This window comes from Castanea sativa, chromosome 5, assembly GCF_040712315.1.
Source record: "Castanea sativa cultivar Marrone di Chiusa Pesio chromosome 5, ASM4071231v1".
Taxonomy (NCBI): Eukaryota; Viridiplantae; Streptophyta; class Magnoliopsida; order Fagales; family Fagaceae; genus Castanea; species Castanea sativa.
In genome coordinates this window covers 62,256,183-62,270,382 of record NC_134017.1, presented here as the reverse complement: position 1 = coordinate 62,270,382, position 14,200 = coordinate 62,256,183, and the positions used below count along the sequence as shown (strand labels likewise).

General features: G+C 35.3%; 1 pseudogene; it reads left to right on the top strand.

Moving 5' to 3' along the window:
- The first annotated feature begins 3,741 nt into the window (after positions 1–3,741).
- LOC142633706 (alpha-glucosidase-like) lies at positions 3,742–13,694 on the top strand (annotated as a pseudogene).
- Positions 13,695–14,200: the final 506 nt, after the last annotated feature.

Below are 14,200 nucleotides of genomic sequence, written 5' to 3'. Positions count from 1 at the left end.
TCTGCCAAGAAGTCGTTTAGGATGCTTTTGTACCTTCTCAAAGTAAAATTTGTTTCTCACAGTCCAGATTGCCCAACTCACCGTAGACCACTTTTCCAGCTCATCACCAGACAGTCTATCCACCAGCAGCCGAAACAGAGAAAAAATGTCACTGCATTGAAGCATTTCTGGATTTTTCCTCTGCATAATGCCCACACATTTCTGGCAAAAGGGCATATCCATATAATACATGCTCAGCTGTTTCTGTGGTCTGGCAGCAAAGTCCACAGCTTGGCTCCACCTTCAGCTTCCTCCTATGTAAATTATCACGGGTTGGCAGAATGTTTGAATAAGCTCGCCAGATAAAAGTTGGAACTTTGGGAGGGACATTTAGAGACCAGATTTTGTTCCAAGTAGGCCTATCCGATGCTGCAGTGGAGTGCTCAACTTAGGAATGTTCCTTCATCCTTAGTGCCACTTGATAGGCTGATTTCACACTAAAGATTTTTTTGCAATTCTCCTTCCAAACCAGTTTGTCTCGATCTACAGCCAGTGACAATGGGATGGCCATAATTGCCATCCAAGTACGATAGGCAAAGAGATCAAAGATTTTCTGTGTGACCCACTGCCAAGAATTAGCATCCATTAACTCACTTACCATCAACTTTGGCCAAGGCTCTCCAATGAAGACAGGCTACTGTGATGGCCACTTGTGGGTTGAGACTTCAATATTCCTTCCATCACCCACATGCCAAATTGAACCTGATGTCATGGAAGCCTAAATAAAGCACACGCAATGCTCCCTTGATGGAATAAAAGCTAAACTGTTAGCCCTGGTAGTAAATCTCGAATCCGCGAGGGGTTTCCCTAAATCCACGAGGAGAAGGAAACCGGAATCCACCAAAGAAATAATTTGGCAAAAGTCTGTGTTTATTGATAATAGTCTGATTTGCTTCTGATGGCTACAAAACATATAAATATCAAGAAAAACGTTTAAAACCCTAATTTGCACTAATTACGCGATTAGGTGACAAAAATACCGAAATTAACCAAAACTGGAAAAAGTGAGTTAAATGCAGAATTATAAATTATTGACCTTAGGGTCATCCAAAAACAAACAGAACTTTATTCTGACTTTTAAACTAAAAGTTATTAAGGAAAAACAAATATTACTATAAATAGCAAAAACATTGTTTTTGGGACCTTAATGAAGGAATTCACCTAAATTTTGGCGACGTTCATGGCATCTATCATGAATCTAGATCAAAATGTCGTTTTCTGTTCATGCAATTTCGACACTATCACCTTGATGGCCTATGTTCGCACCCCTTTTGATCTTGCGTTGTGACTTCTTGTGCCTCTGTTGCTCCAAGAAGGCTTGTGCTGTTTGTTCTACATCAGATCCTCCCGAATAAGGTCCCTTATTGCCAACAAACTACGTCACACATAAGATGGATTGTTGCCAAATTTGCATCCATGAAAGAACAATTTGGAAAATATCTTGATTTATATTCCCTATAAAATAAAGAATGGGTATTATGAATCAACTGCCATACTTGTTTAGCCAATAAAGCTAAGTTAAAAGCTTGGATGTCCCAAAAACCCATGCCACCCTTTTTCTTTGAAGTGCATAGCTTCTTCCAATTAATCCAATGGATTTTCTTTTCATCCTTTATTTGTCCCCACCAATATTTTGCCAACGTAGAGTTTATGGTATCACATAGGGCCTTAGGGATTTTGAAAATTCCCATAGTGTAAGTAAAGATTGCTTGCGCAACCATTTTGATTAGGATTTCTCTACCCCCCTTTAGAGATAAATTTCTCCTTTCATCCCATAAATCTCTTTGTAATTTTTTCCCTAAGATCTCTAAAGGTGTTGAGTCTATTGACCTTAGACTTTCCCCCCACCATTGGAAGGCCCAAATACTTTTCACAATTCTCCATTATCCTTGCTTCCATTATTCCCTATATTGCCATTTTAACCTCCAGTCTTGTGTTCCAACTGAAAAAAATTGTCGTCTTTAGCCTATTGATTACTTGACTTGATGCTTCCTCATACCTCCTTAGCAATTCAAGGTGGGTCGTGATGTGGTGGTGGGTTTGCTATGAGTTTTTTGGATTTGAGTTTTTGTTTAAGGATTTAGGTGGGTAGAATTGGGTTGTTAGTTAGCTCTGGTTGTGGCTGATTTGAGGTTAGAGAGATTGGGATGACTAAAGAGAGGAGAGAAGGGGAACGCAGGAGGAGAGAGTCACGGTGAGAAGAGAGAGAAATCAACAGAGGGTAACGTGGTTGGGAATTAAATTGTATTTAAGTACCAAATTGGTCAATTTTGAAATGTCTTAGACCTGGTTGGTATTTGCCCAAACCTTAGGGTATGCTAGTGGAATTTACCACAAAAAAAAAGGGAGAAAGAACAAAGAAGCACCAAGAAGCAAGGTGCAAATAGTATTTTTACATGCACACAAGTTTTCTCTCCTGTTTTTTCTCCATTTTGAAGAGATTGTAATTTGGTTGGCTTAGAAAAAAAATATTTGAGCCCTACCAGTTTTCTCTCCCCCCCTCCCTACCAAATTACCAATCAACAAATCTAAAGGTATCAAAATTTTTCATAAAAAATTAATAAATGACATGACAAAGAGAGAAAAATTGTTAGTGGAAAATGACTTTTTAACTCATATATCATTAGTTTTATAAATTTATGTCATTATTTTGTTTTAAGAAAATGTTTTAGTTGGTTGGAATAAAGATATTAAAAATTGTAAAATCCAATTGTATTAATCAAAACCACTCACGAAATAAAATTCTATATTTTCTAATGTTATAATTATTTTTGATAACTTTTTTTAATTTTTATAAATTTATTTTATTTATTTATAATATAATTTTTTCAACATCCTTTTTAAAATTTATTTATATTTTGATTGAGAGGATGGAAAAGTGAAAGGATAGAAAATAGAAGGAGGATGGAAAAGTGGAACGATAGAAAAGTTTTTAATTTTTCTCAGTTGTGTTTAGTTGAGAGGATAGAAAAGTAGAGAGATGAAAAACTTTTTAGTTTGGTTGAAAAAAAAAGTTTAAATTTACCATTATATCCCTTTAAAAAAAAAAAAAAGTAATACATTATCCTTTAAAAAAAATTATATATAAATAAAAATGAATATTTCAAAAAAAATATATAAAAAATTATCTAAAAGTGTTTTCTTAAAAAATAATAAAAGATAAAAAAGAAAAGAAAAGAATAACCCACCAAACAAAAGAAAGTTAAAAAAAAGAAAAGGAAAACAACGTTACAGTAAAAAAGTCAAAAGAGAAAAAGAAAAAAAAAACCAACTTTACAGTAGAAAAGTTAAAAGAAAAAAAAAACCAAAAAAATTAAAATATTTTCCCATGTTAAAATAAAAAAAAAATCAAAAAAATGGCGGTAATTTTGTCAAAACAAATTTCTCACTTTACACTCTAATATTTTTCTTAATTTAAAAAAATTGTATTTAAAAAGAAGGAAGAGAAAAAACTTATGAATCCATAACTTTTCTTTTTCCTTCCTTCTCTCAACCAAATGGTAAAAAATATTATTTTTTATTCTAATCTCCTTTTCCTATTTTTCATCGTCCCTTTTTTCAATCCAACCAACCAGTCCCTAAATTGATTATAAAATTATTGATATCATTATCATGTATTTCACTGTTAATACATGATTACATCAGTATAAAACTACAAATTGTAAAAGGCTCCAGGACCCAAGTGAACTCACTATAGAAAATAGGAACAATGAAGAAAAAAAATAAAGCAATAGCTTTATCTTATCCTCAACATCATCATCAACAAAACCAGACTCTACTTTTCATCTTCTTCTGTATCTTGGTTTGTTACTTGCCCCGCTCAAACGGCAGATTAGAAGAAAAAGATGCAGTCCCAGCTGGGCATGGATACAGAATACGATCCGTGTCTATTGATCCCTCCGGCAAATCATTGACCGCATATCTTGGCGTCATTAACAGCTCCTCCATATTTGGGCCTGACATTCAGAATCTCAACTTCATTGCCAGGTATGCTTGCTTATATGCTATTGCTCTCTGTGCATTATCTGAAAAAATCTGCTCATCATATTTATATTCATATTATCACTGTTAACTTTTTTGGAAGTTACCAATGCTGTTAACTGTTAAGCATGTGAAACAGGCTGTACATGGTGCGGTGCGGCCGGTTTTTGTGGCCGTTTCTGCACCGCACCAGAACATTCGGTTTCCTAAAAACCCGAGCCGCCGCCGCCGCCGCGCCTGAGGAACCGTTCTCCGGCAACATCGGTGGTGGTTCTAGTCGGCGCGGTGGTCGGTGGCCACCTGTCTATCGCACACACATAGAAAAAGAGAGATCTAAAACTAAAATCAAACCCAGAAAACTGAGTTTTGACTTCTGAGTCTGAGAGGTGAGAGTGTGAGACTTGAGAAGAGCAAAAGTCTAGAGAGTGAAGAGGAAAAATGAGAGTAAAGAGGAGAAATCTGCGTTGAAAACAACTTAAGAGAGAAGATGTCTGTGGCTGAGATCAAAAGAGAAAAAAAATATCTTGCATAATGACTGACTCAAACAGTTACAGACATCGTTTTTTTATTTTTTTTATTTTATTTCTTAATATTTTTTTTTTTCAAAAAACGCAAGTGGCAAGAGAATGACTAACTCATGGTGCATTTTTTTTTTTTTTTTAATTTTTTTTTTCAAAAAACGAAGTGGCATGACTGTAACCCACTAACTCATGCGGCCATACATTTTTTTTTTTTTTTAATAATCTTTTTTTCAAAAAATGCAAATGGGAGATACTAGTCTTACTTAGACAAGACCACTCAAGAGTCTCAGACTACCACCTGACACACGTTAACTTTATTATTTTTATTTTTTAATTCAAAATTTTTTTTTGATAAGAATGTTAGGCCTGGACATTCATGGATAAGAATTCAAATTTTATTTTATAAGAACAACTCTATTCATGTTAGGCCTCTTCATGAAATGCTAAAAATATTACAAACTATACTATTTAAAACTTATAAACTGATGTGATTGTTGAATTTCAACTGTTTAATTGCTTAAAAAATAAATGTTTGAATTATGAAAAATACTAAAGTTATACTACAAACTTTAATTAATAATTTTTAAGTAATAAAAATATAAAGTGTTGCCAATTAGTTATGTGTATATTTATCATTCTAGAAAAAAAGTTATGTGAATATTTAACTTTGAAAAAGTTAACAAGTTTTCATAATTTTAATAATGCTGATAATTTTACGCACAACTTGTCTATTAAACATTATTTAAATATTAAAAGTGATAGGGGAATAATATAGCCTATCTCCAAGTCGTCCATACAGGTCGTCCATAGCCCACCTACTACCATAAACACTCAGAAACTTACCTACAAGTGCCTCGTCCAGGGAAGAAGAGCTCAAGACGAGGTACGCACCATCAGAGTGATGCACTCGTCCAGAGTGTCGACATCCTCGTCTTGAGCAAATTCACCCGTTAGACGAGGCAGCCCCCGCGTGTGAAACAAAGCACGCCCAACTGAGGAACTCAAGGACGAGGGTGTCACACTTAGGAAAATCTCCAAATGAGATATGATAATCCCTTATCCCACGCGTAACCGCCAGGTATCCGTTGTGAAACAAGAGCATAACTTCCAGACGGTTATGCAAGTTACGTTTGATTTCTATCTCTCTTTGAAGCCAGGAGAAGTTCCAATTTTGGTAACCGCCTATGATAACACTATATAAAGGCCGTTTCAGACAAACCCAAGGTATGTTCAGTTTTTACTCCAAAAAAGTTGGAACTCAAATAACTTAGAGGAAAAAACTAACTTTGCCATCGGAGGACTTTTGGCCGGCAGCCCCGGTCGCCTTTGATACGCTTTTCTTTCTTTTTCAGGCCGTAGAAAGATCCAGTAGTCCTTTCCAGTCCGAAGCATCCAGCCTACTGATTTTCTTCGCATCATCAAAAAGTAATTTACGTATAATGATAATTCTCCTGCACGATTAGACTATCTTATCACAGAATATTGTAACATGTGCAACTTTTTTTTCTTTTTTTGATACAAGCATTTGCAACTTGATATTATTACTTTATTATTTGGGATCTACTAGTGCATCACGCGTCTAAGAATATTTTAAATAAGGAGGCATAGGAGGCATATTGACAGGTGTACCATTGAATGATTGAACGGTGAGGATTATATCATCTGATATTGCTAGGGTTGGATTTATGACTTTAAGGCTCCAATTGTTTCAACAGTAAATAACTTTCAGAAAATGTTTTCAGCATTTGCGGGTATTTGGCAACACCTAAAATTTTGGTCAAACGGAAAATCAAAACCATTGACCGTAAAATAAACCCTCCCACCCGTAAAACATTTTCCATGTCTATTTTATCTTCAAATGGAGTTTTTCGTTGGAAAACAGAGAAGGAGAGGGAGAGAGCAACGACCCACACCAAAAAAGAGAGAGAGAGAGAGAGAGCCGAATCGGTCAGATCACGCCGGTGAAGCCAAGATCACGCCGTTCTCAATCCAATGGCCCGCCGTCGAGCTTGCGCCGGGCGAGATCGACGTGCGGTGACCCACCGATCTCACTCTTCCTCCTCCCTGTCTCACCTCTCTCTCTCAGTTTTTGACCGAATGATTTGACCATGGTGTTTTATTTGATTTTTGTTTGTTTAGAAGTTGATGGATTGTAATGTTCTATTATAAAATTTGTTTGGAATGTGAGAAAATGGTTGAGAAAATGTGAAAAATCAGTAAAAAATTTGCATTTTTAGAATGTTACCAAACACTTGAAAATATTTTCCAAAGTATTTTTTAAAATGCCACCAAACACCTAAAAATATTTTCCTTTCCTGAAAATATTTTCATCTGAAATTATTTTACACTCAACCAAACGCAGCCTAAAAGCCACACTTTTGTTCATCAAAAACAAAAAAACAAAAGCCACACTTTAGTGCCACTGCTGCTGCTGCCAGATTTACATTTTCACCATTTATTAGAACATCTTCCACCAATCTACTAAACTCGCAAAAGCCAGATCAATTAAGAAGTGTTGCTACACAGCTCACTCTTAGAGTAATGGTTATTTTACAAATATAAGTATTTGTGAAGTATACAAGGCAAAAGTTAAAATTCAAGTATTTAAGAAGAAGTTTTACCTACTTATAAACTTAATTGAGGCTAGATCTTATATAAAAAAAATTAAAAGTATATATAAAAAATTGTTGTTGGTGCATACATGGCTCTTCCATTACATAGATCAAGTCTTGCATTTTGTTCCACGGAAAAAAAAAAAAAAAAAAAGTCTTGCATTTTGTTTGGGAAACACAGTTCCATGGTGTATCGTGTTCTGCTTTTATGCTTTATTTTGTCACTTTGCCTGACCTTTCCACAATTGGTCAAACCGGAACCGTTTTCGATTTTAGTGATCGAATTGGCAGTTTTTAGATGAAGTTACTTTTTTCCCTCATTTCTGGTTATTAATGACAACATGATTGGATTAATGTCCAGTTCCCGGTTCAACCCGCCAGTCAAGTCATTGGACAATAAATTATTTTTCAATGGTAGAACCTTTATGGACAAAAAAAAAAAAAAAAAAAAATTTAAGTTAAAAGTAGTTTTATGTAATTAAAATTGAAAGCTTTCAAAAAAAAAAAAATTATTCGCTAATTATTGTTTCCCTACTAAGTTATACATTATCGTACACAATTCAATTAAAATAATGTTTTGATAATCAAAACATGATTTTAATTATAATTGTAAAATTGTTTTATAATTATAACTAAAATTATGTTTATGATCAATTTTAACTTAAGCTCCGTATGGATATGTCTCACGTCTGCTGCTTTTGCATTTTTACTTTTTTATTTATTTATTTTATTTTTTTCAGCTCAGCATCTTTTGTATTGTGCATTTAGGTCAATAAATATTAATTCGTGCCTCTACAGTAATTTTATATTTTTATTATTTTATATTTTTATTTTTTAACAAAATAAACGGTATCTAAACGCACACTTAATGTCTTGTAAAGTAAAGTAAAGTAAAGGGTATCTATTATTTGACACGTACTCAAATTTCATAAATATAAGTGGACACTAAATTAGTTGTCAAACCAGCCCACACCAGCACACACCTCACTTAATGGATTGGCACAAATTGGGTGGCGTCAGTTCGGGTCAGGCGGGTTTTTTTTTAAAATTTTTGGGCACAGCCTGATAATTAACACAATAATTTTGGCTGATCGGTAGCTGTCTGTCCACAGCTTTGAAACCAAGGATCGGCTGAGAATTCAAATAAAAGACTCCGACCACCGCAGATGGGAGATCCCACAAGACATCATCCCCCGCCAAACCCACTCCCCACTACACCGTTCTCTCCCCGAAACTCCGTCATCTCCACCCCATTCCCATTCCCATTCCCATTCCACCACCTCCTACTCCCTCTCCGATCCCAACTCCGACCTCATCCTCACTCTCCACACCACCACTCCCTTCACCTTCTCCATCACCCGCAAATCCACAAACGACACCATCTTCGACACCGCCTCCACTCCCTTCATCTTCAAAAATCAGTACATCGAGCTCTCTTCCTCGCTCCCCAAAACCAAGTCCTCACTCTATGGCCTTGGGGAGCAAACCAAGCGGTCCTTCAAGCTTGTTCCCGATGACACTCAGACGCTCACTTTGTGGAACGCCGATATCGCCAGTGCTAATCTCGATGTCAATCTTTATGGGTCGCACCCGTTTTACATGGACGCTAGATCATCATCATCATCATCATCACCGGCCATTCAAAGTCATGGTGTTTTGCTGCTGAATAGTAATGGATGGATGTGATATACAGTGGTGATAGGATTACGTATAAGGTGATTGGTGGGGTTATTGACTTGTACTTTTTTGCTGGGCCATTGCCGGAGTTGGTGATGGAGCAGTATACGGAACTCATCGGCCGCCCCACGCCTATGCCTTATTGGTCCTTCGGTAACTTTTCTCTTCTCTCAGCTCTTGTCTTGTTTGCCTTTTCAGTTTTGAATAGAAAAATGCTGAAGATTTTGCAAAATTTACAAGGTAACATTTACAAACTTAGCCTTCACAACTGAAGTTCTTATTAGATAACTCTGCAATAGAATTCTTAAAATCTCATCAATTTAGTTTCAAATGAGTAGATTGGATTGTAATAGTCAACATTCTTTTTAATATTGATGGATGGTCAAATGACTCAAATCTAATAAATTGTTTTAAGAATGAATGCATAAACATATTAATTTGTGATTCTTATGATTGGAATTATGAATTTACAACATTACCTTCATATATCATGTCATATGTAATACTTTCTTTAACTTTTTATTTTATTTCTAAATATTGGTTATACATGCAACCTATAGTGCCATCACTTCTGACTCCAAAAGAACTCAATTCCATCGAGTTAAGAGCTAAAATAAGAATGTCGTTTGACACACTTCAACATTAGATTTTTTATTTTATTTTTTTATGAGTACACTTCAACATTAGATGTGTTTAGCATACATTAATGAACTTCTTTTTGCGATCAACAAAGGAGTAGCATGCCTGGCAAGGTGTGCATAATGATCCTGTATCCATGTGTGACCCAATACATAAAAGTGACAAAGCTTAAGAGACAGTACATCGTACGTAAGTGTCTCTAAAAATCCAGATGTGACTCTATTTCTATTCTCAATTTCTACACTGCTTTCTTAGATATTGCATTATTATAATTCCCAATGTCAATTCAGAAGTTAGGTAGTGGTCCATCACATAGGGCAATACAAATCCTGACCAAATTGAAGTTTAATGAATACTACCAGTAATAGTCACCTTTATAGAAAGACACCATATGTAATTCTATTGGGAACATAGTGGGTTACAGAGTACTTATAAAGAAAAAGAAAAGTGTGACATTAGAAGATGTAATGTGAATTTGAAACAAGGCTTTTTGATGGACCAATTGAAAAAATTAATTGCCGTAATGAGTTGTTCTTTTCTAAAGATACTTTTAAGACATTCCATTATATTCAGGCTTCAATTGTATGCCAATATAATCGTCACTTGGAGTGACTCACTCCAAATTAGGATCTGACCTGCAATGTGTTTATCATGACATACTTTATAAGAAATTCTAACCCAAGTGATTATTGTTAACTTTATGTAAAGGATTTCATCAGTGTCGATGGGGTTACAAGAATGTGGCTGACCTTGAAGGCGTGGTTGCTGGCTATGCAAAAGCTGGTATACCACTTGAAGTTATGTGGACAGATATTGATTACATGGATGGCTTAAAGGATTTTACCCTTCATCCCATCAACTTCCCATTGGACAAAATGCAAAAATTTGTTGATACTCTTCATCAAAATGATCAGAAATATGTGCTCATCTTGGATCCTGGTATGCGTTACTTGACATGCAATTGTTTTCTTCAGCTGTAACTATTCTCACTCTCTTATTTAATGTAAAAATGTGTTATTTTACAGGTATCAGTGTGAATAAGACAGATGGAACCTACACAAGGGGAATGCAAGCTGATGTCTTCATAAAACGTGATGGTGTCCCTTACTTGGGCCAAGTTTGGCCTGGCCTAGTCTACTTCCCTGATTTTTTAAATCCAGCTAGTGAAGTATTTTGGGGTGGCGAGGTAAAAAGATTTCAAGATATTCTTCCCTTCGATGGTCTTTGGCTTGACATGAATGAGATTTCTAACTTTATAACTTCTCCTCCTACTCCAAATTCTACTCTTGATGACCCTCCCTACAAAATTAACAATGCTGGAGTTTCGCGGCCCATTAATAATAGAACTGTCCCTGCAACATCCTTACACTGGGGTAACATTACGGAGTACAATGCCCACAACCTATACGGACTCCTAGAGTCCAAATCCACTAATGCAGCCTTAATTAATGTGACTGGTAAAAGGCCATTTATACTTGCCAGGTCAACTTTTGTAACCTCTGGCAAGTACACGGCACACTGGACTGGAGACAATGCTGCTACATGGAATGATTTGGCATATTCAATTCCGGGAATTTTGAATTTTGGACTTTTTGGCATCCCAATGGTTGGAGCAGATATATGTGGTTTTATAGGAAATACAACTGAAGAACTTTGTGGGCGTTGGATTCAGGTAAAAATTGATAGATGTCAAAACGATTAGTTGATATTGCACTTTTTTTTTTTTCCTCTCAAGCTCTAGTTAGCTTTTGATATGATATTTTACTGTTTTGTAGACTTTGTAGTAGATAAAGGGAGTGTATGACCTGATTATGTGAAGCATTCCCCCCCCCTCCCCCCCCAGCTTCTGCTTTCTTTATTAAGTAATATTTTGTTCCCACTAACTTTAGACTTGTTGCTCTTTGAACAATATAGGTGGAGTTTGGATAGGCGTTTCTGCGTCCGCGTTTTGTGTTTTGTTTTTTTTTTTTTTTTTTTCCTCCAGCCGCAAGTGTTGACCCAATTTTCTGTGAACAGTGCATTCGTGCACTGTTCACGGACCCACAAATTTTACTTTTCAGCAACTTTTTCATTAAAAATGGGTCCCGCGGTACTATTCACACATTTTAAAATTATTTTGCTACAGTATTTTCAGTTTTCAGTTTTCAGTTTTCAGCAATAAGTTCTATCCAAACGGACCCATAGTTCTAATTTTAGTGATTTTGATCCCTTCAAATTTAAATTGTTGTCATACTGTTCAGCTCTGTTAATTAAGTGCCATTAAGTGTCATATGATCTATATACACCCATATCGAGTGCACAAGTCTCAACATTCACCTGTCATTAACAAAGATAGTGAAGAAGGGTTAGAGGGCACTTGCACGACAGACATAGTGGAGGAGGAAGGGTTGGTGCTGTTCTTTTGCTGTGGTCAAAGTAGGCCTTGACATGGGTGGTGAGGGTGTTGGACTTGCTATGGAGCGTCTTCTATTTATGCTCAATTGGGATGAAGAAACTCTGAATACTAGCTATGGATCTTTTCATTATGGTCATGCAATATTTATTGATCTAAAGGTTACTGTTGGTGGGTAGTGATCTTTTCATACTCATGTTGCTTGAATCTGGGGATCCCAATGAACTTCCCTATGAAGCAGATGAGGATGATGATGAAGAGGAATTCCTATGCTCGCTTGAAAAACAAAAAATTAACGTGATTTTTTCTCACAATATTACAATTTTATTTACCCTTTTATGCTTATAACATTTTCACCAAATTGATATGATTTTGATTTCTTTTTTATTCATGTGACACTTAATGGCATTTAGTGAATAGAGTTAGGCTAAAGGACTATATTGACAATAATCCAAAGCTTTAATGATAATATGGTATAAATTAACTATAGGGAGTTAGGGACCAAATTGATTGTTTGTTTAATTTTGATGAGAAACCAAAATGTATTATAGCTGTTTCAATTTTATTGTTTGTTTGTTATTTTATAAGAAGTGATGCTTCCAAAGTTTGTATAACATTGGCGGCAATCTCTCACTCTCTCTCTGCATGTTTATCTTTCTGGTTTTTTAATATCATTTTGTAGAAATATATTGAATATCTTTGCAAATGCTACGAGAGACAAAGTGATTAGGCGTAGAAGTCTGAGTGCTATTAATAGGGAATAAAGAAAAATCGTTCTTATTATTTGATTGAATATATTTATGCACCTAATATCTGTACTTTTTCCAAATGCAGCTAGGGGCTTTTTATCCCTTCGCAAGAGATCACTCTGAGAAGTATACTATTCGTCAAGAACTCTACCTTTGGGATTCAGTTGCTGCAATAGCTAGGAAGGTGCTTGGGCTTCGCTATCGGCTTCTCCCCTACTTTTACACATTAATGTATGAAGCACACCAAAGAGGAACCCCCATTGCACGACCCCTTTTTTTCTCTTTCCCTCAAGATATCAACACTTACGAAATCAGTGCACAATTTCTGATTGGTAAAGCCGTAATGGTCTCACCAGTATTGAAGTCAGGAGCTGTTTCAGTTGATGCATACTTCCCTGCAGGAAACTGGTTTGACCTCTTTAACTACTCCCATTCGTTGGGTGTTAAATCAGGAAAGTATATCAAGCTTGATGCACCACCCGATCATATAAACGTGCATGTTCGGGAAGGTAATATTCTGGCCATGCAAGGAGAGGCCATGACAACACAAGCAGCTCGGAAGACTGCATTCCAACTCTTGGTGGTTGTCAGCAATGGTGGAAATAGCAGTGGAGAAGTTTTCTTGGATGATGGAGAGGAAGTTGAGATGGGAGGAGCAGATGGGAATTGGAGTTTAGTGAGATTTTATGGTGGAATAATAGGGAATAAAGTCTCAGTTAAATCACAAGTTGTGAATGGAGGTTTTGCTTTAAGCCAAAAGTGGATCATAGATAAAGTGGTTTTCATAGGATTGAAGAAGGGTAAGAGATTGAAGAGATATGAAATAGAAACTATAAATGGAACAAACTTGAATGGAAACTCAGTTATAAAGGAAAGCTTCGACAGCCTGGGATTTCATACTGTAGAGGTCTCAAAATTGTCACTTCTTATAGGAAAGGAGTTCAAGTTGGAGTTAAACTTCTGAAATAGTGTGACAACTCGTAAGAGAATAAGTATCAGTTGCACTCTACTGTCATAACTGTTTGAAATTTTATTGCTGGAAAAAATCGCTATTTTAATAAATTTCTAAGTATTAATTGAATAATCTGTTCGAGTTTTGGTAAATTCTATTAACATGTATTGTTTACAATGAGCATTTGATTTGGTTGAAGTTGAGAGAAAATTACCAAGAAGGATATAAAAAAAATAATGGGTCTCTCTTTCTTCTTTTTAGAGTGATGCCATTATCTAATTAATGAATCTCACTCACAATTAGCACTGATAAAATTATTATTTTTCTAATAAATATATGTTCATACACAAATAAAAACGCCCTCAACATTCAATAAAAGTCATTACACAACAAAGATCATTACATGTTCTATCTTATTAAAAATTTCAAAAAAAATAATCATAAGTAGTATTAAATTTTGGTAAGAATTTTAGTATGTGACAAATTACTTTTACTTTAAAAAAACATTGACAATTATTTATATTTTTATGATAAAAATTGTGTTTAATTTTATATGCATCTATATGTATGCATGTGTTACAAGACTAATTATTTATATTTTATAATAAAAATTTGGCTTAATTTTAAATATATCCATG